The sequence below is a fragment of the Bidens hawaiensis genome, unplaced genomic scaffold (assembly GCF_021521415.1).
Source record: "Bidens hawaiensis isolate Kalapana, Puna unplaced genomic scaffold, B.hawaiensis_p1.1 tig00106597_1, whole genome shotgun sequence".
Classification (NCBI taxonomy): Eukaryota; Viridiplantae; Streptophyta; class Magnoliopsida; order Asterales; family Asteraceae; genus Bidens; species Bidens hawaiensis.
The window spans coordinates 1-5,167 of record NW_027504759.1 but is presented as its reverse complement, the minus strand read 5'-3'; the positions used below and the strand labels follow the sequence as shown (position 1 = coordinate 5,167).

General features: G+C 34.2%; 1 pseudogene across 1 annotated transcript; it reads right to left on the bottom strand.

The window, feature by feature from the left end:
* Positions 1 to 221: 221 nt before the first annotated feature.
* Positions 222 to 2,555, bottom strand: LOC143608195 (NAC domain-containing protein 7-like; annotated as a pseudogene). The gene is made up of 4 exons (XR_013149165.1): positions 2,397 to 2,555; positions 1,933 to 2,204; positions 843 to 974; positions 222 to 705 (listed from the first exon to the last, which is right to left on the bottom strand). The product of XR_013149165.1 is annotated as an NAC domain-containing protein 7-like (transcript).
* Between the last annotated feature and the right edge of the window lie 2,612 nt (positions 2,556 to 5,167).

Here is a 5,167-nt window from a genome sequence, read left to right as displayed (position 1 = left end):
ATTAGGAAATATGCAAAATAAACATAAAGATTCAGAAGTACTTCCCTTGTTAATTAGTCTTAACACATAGCATATAAGGTTAGAACAACACATTTGATAAATCTGCTCCTTGGTTATTTGTTTTATTATGTACGCCAACTAGATCAATAGTCCGATGCTTGTACATACATTATAGTTACTCTAATGTCTCATTTCGATTCCCCTTTGATGACCAAGATGTTCATCGTATAGTTTCTTTATTAGTTACTTCCAAAGATCAATCTGGCAAGTGGATGTAGATATTGAGGCACCTTCTGAACCCATCTCATCACTCTTAGAGTCATTTAGAAGCAAGTTCACGTGCTCAACCATCTTAAGTGACGGCGGATTCAAATAATTGTTTGCCTTGGTGATAACATTTTGATCATTACTGAGTTGAGAAGCAACAAACTTATCCAGTACTCGCCAATCAGTCACTTGAAGATCTTGTTCACCATTATTATTGCCATTATTACAATAAAGCAAGTTGGCATTCGGTTGTTGAGTTTGGGGTTGTAAAGTGCTTGTGTAGGAAGCGCTTATGCCAACGACTGCTGGTCGCGGAAATCTGAGTGATTCTAGTTTAGGAAGCTGGAAGAAGTGTTCTTGAGGCAAGTTGTAATGAGTTTCACCAAGCTCGGATTTTGCAGGAAGTTGATGCTGGTATAAAAAGAAATACAAAAATTTCTCATTCATCAAAGAGTAGTGTGTACATTAGAATAGAAGGCCACGAGCTACAAGCTGTGTCGTTAACCCTTTTTGAATAACAAAACTAGCTAGTTCTTTGCTGTTATGAGTTATTTGAAGGGTAAAGGATGAATTACCTGGTTTGGGGATTCATAATCGGGCACGAATGATACTTGGTCATCATACCAACTCAAAGAATCATGCTCATCCATTCTACGTACGTGTGCTATACGCTTCTTGAAAACCCTGCATACAACCCACCCTTCTTCCTGTTCCAAACAAAACATAAAAGGGGTGATTAAGTTTCAATTAACCTAACCCTTCTTCATATTGATTTGATAATGGATTTTACTTATTAAAGTGTAATTAACCATAAAATCAGTTTCCGCTTTTGCCACGATTGATGAACATAGTAGTTTCCACGATTAGTGAACATAAAAGTACTTGGAGGAGAAGTTAGTGTTATATACAACTGAAGGAGCAAGGAGTTTCGTCTACTGCCGAACCCAAGAATTATTTTACCTGGGTCACAATGTGTTGGTTTTGTATGTCAATCAAGAGGACTCTTTACTGATTTTGTGGTGCTAATCACTCTCATGAAGTATAGGCTCGTATTGTAAATAATTCAAACTATCTTTATTATGCAAATATGTATGTAAAGTCTAGGGTTTGGAGTGTCGGTATGTATCTGTTAAAGTTACGTGCCAAACTAAACAAACGTACCTGTTCTTTGTGTGTATGTATCAATGTCAAGAACAAACACATCAGATTCATGTTTTTATGAAAATCAAATTCTTGTTTAGTTCTCTAATTCTCTATTTAATTCTTACTGTTTAATTGTTATAAAGTGTAAACACTTGGTTTTCAATTTGATTGTGCTTGTATGGTTTTTAAAAGGTGAACTTGAACGTTTTTCAGTGTTTCATGAATTTATTTTGGGGGTGTTTGCGTAAGCTTTTTAAAAACTGCTTATTTGCTTATTTGATTTTTCAAAAGTAAAAGCTGTTTAGTAATATTTAGTTTAAAGCTTGAAAAACTTCAAATTAGAGCTTTCAGAATTGCTTTTGCTTTTCAAAAAGCAAATAAACATTTTTAAGAAGCTCAACCAAACACCCCCTTCACATGGAGGCTTAAGCTACAACCCTGAAATTGGTATATTCGAATAGCAATCTATCAAGAGAGAGAGAAAAACCCGGATAGAAGGGTGGAAATAGAAATGCTACTTGCCTGAGGTATCGCATTTTCGTTTGTTTCTAGTCTGTACTCATGCATGATCCAATCCGACTTTTGTCCGTTAGGCGCTCGACCCTTGTAAAACACCAAGGTTTTTCTCATGCCAACCAGATTATTCTTATAGTATATGGCTTTGTCTCTTCCGGTGGCTTTCCAAAAGCCAACTTTTGTAGCTCTATTAGTGCGAGTTCCTGTTGGATATTTTTTGTCCTTATGGCTAAAGAAATACCACTCATTTTGCTCCTCAGTTCCTAGCCTGCATAACTCTGTCAAGATAACATAATAAAAAAATAAAAGAAATAATATTTGAATCATAAATATGACAGTAAACCATATTCCTATAGTTTTAAGTGCTTAGGGTAATGAAAATTTTGCATCAGTGAGAAGGGTATGCATTATAAGTTGTATTACACAACTCATGTGACTCAATAAACACATAGTTCATGTTCAAGTGTTACCTTGAAGATCCCATGGTTCAATTTTATAAAGATCAACATCTTTGACAACATCAAGATCAATTCTTTTGACGTAACCTTTTTCCTAAGGTAGTAATCCACAAGTTCTTCATCCGTTGGGTGAAATCTAAAACCGGGAGGAACACGTGAAAAGGTATCCATACTCTTATTGTATGATGATCTAAAACCTGCAATTTGTTAATGCACCATTTGTAACTGGTCTTACACAAAAAACTATTAATCATTAATGAAAAAAATATATCTATCATGTATTGTGTGAATATAGTCTTAACCAGCATGTACTTCTATCAAGTGCATTCAATGTTCAAGATTGTCTAGTACTTCAAAGTTTCAAGCAGATTGGCAATTAAAACCCTATCTTTAGCCAAAGAAAGCCCATCCATTAAATAGTACTATTCAAGATAGCTCATGTCACAAGTTGAATAACAAGGCAATGCAGCTGCTTTGATGGGAACTTCAGGCATAAAATGATAGTTTCTCTCCAAAATAGAAGGCATAGATGAAGCAAATGAGTGCTTTGTATGTGTTTTCTTGTACATATATTTAGTTACAAAGTTGCTCAATTTAATAACAGAAAGATGTGCTTCATTGTCTTTGAAACACTATGTTTATGAGCATTCTAATCATAATGCATGCACTAGCTAGAAACTAACTCAAAGAAAATACAAAGACAAGGCGAATAAGAGAAAAGAAAATAACATATATCTTGTGAATTCTGTTATAAATTAATAAAACAATTATCTATTAGTTGAATCTATAACCAAAAGGTTCTTACATTAAAGCCACATACATACACTTGCTAAAGTTACAACATTTTATCTTCACTTTTTGAGTTAATTTCATGTAGTTTTCCACACTAGTTGTCATTAAGCTCAATCATGTAAACTTCAACCATCCAGGAGTATTGGGGAAAAATAAAATAAAATTTGACATATTAAGCATGCATTGTTTTTTATAGAGGTCAAGCTACTAGTACTATTGCTTGTTAAAGAAAAAAAAATTATACACAACATTCTTTACTTCACAAATACCCTTTGGGGATATGATCATCAATACTCGGGTGAAGGATATGAAGTCGAAACCTATACTTATTAATGGCTCAATCACAATTTTAGCGAGGGGCATTCTACATAGTAGAGGAAGGAAATACAAAGCATGATAGGAAAAAAAGTTTGGTGTAGGGTAGAATGTAAATGATGTGAAGAAAATGAAATCAATGTATGGTCAATGTTTCTGCCATGAATTCTCATGTGAGAAGCACCATTTTATTACTTGATGATCAAGATAAAAACTACTCAAGTTTGCTTTTTCTTGAGAAAAGCCACTCAAGTTTTGCACCACTCAACAAAAGTGAATATGTGTTGATACTGAATAATCAAAAACCTACAAGTTAACATTGTTAACATACAGGAGGCCTAAAATAGAATCGATCAATTGTTTGTCTTTTTATTTCTTCATTATCTGTCTTCAAAGATCTAGGTAGAAGATCAATCTCAGATCAGAAAATATATATGAGTAGGCAGATGATCATGAAGTTGTATTGTAATTCAACTAACTTTTTTTAACGACGAACACTGGCTAAGCCCTAGAAAACTTCGAGGGTTGTGTGTGTGTGTGGGGGGGGGGGGACGATGTCGTGAGGCCTAATCCATCTAGTTAAGTAGTGGGGCTTCACTCATGCTTAGACCCGGGAATATGATGCATGAGTGGGATCGGAACCCGAACACTAATCAGAAGAAATCCTTCGTAGAACCTAAGACCAACTACAAGTTAATATTGAAACACAAATTTGTTTCCATAGATAATGTCACAACATACTTTTGAAGGGCAAAAAATCAAAGCATGGATTAATCCTTGAATACAAAAGGATAATGACACACAAAGAAAACCTTAAAACAAAGAAGATCATGAAGAAGATGAGCATATATAACAAAGAAACAAAACCTTAACTAAATGTTTTCTTACTGATCAGATATATAGATCTTCTTATTCTTCCACCAGTGGATGATGATCAAAGAGAGAGAAAAAGGCTTCTTTTAGTACAAGATCCCCTCTTGTTCAATTAATAAGTAAAGGAGACAATAAAGAAACACAAAAAGCAAAGAACAAAAGAATGTTGGACCCAAACAGGTTTTAATTTCCTCGGAATTGAAGTGAAAAGAAGAATGTTTTTGGATGTTTAAAACAGCATCAGATCCAAAGAAATTAAAGCTAATGACAACACAAAAAAAAAAAAACACATATATAAGCAGTTCCTTTTTTCTTTGTTTTGGTTTGAAGAATACACAGAGAGTATCTTACTTAATTGTGGAGTTATGTTTCTGTATATCTTTGTATATACGAAGATAGGCCAGCTTGATTTCTGGAAAAGCTTCCTGCTGAAATGAGAGGAAGGTGATGCGGAATAATATTAATACTCCACCACCCGCTACCAGCTACAGATAGAGACCACACCAACACCAATATATCTCTTTCTTTCACCCGGTTTATATAAACACACATAGAATGCCAACTTATCTCTCTTTCTTTAATTTCACCCATTTTTATTAAGTTCATGATCAATTATTATCAGATTATATAAACTGAAAAGTAGTGACTACATTGAAAAAAAAGGCAAAGCGGACAACAAGCTGCACCGTTCCCTTTTTGAATAAGAAATTTCAATCTTTTAAAACTACATTGGCTGATCTTGGAGATATAATATTACTATGCATAACCGGTTGAACTTGACTAAGTAACTCCGCAGTTTCAGG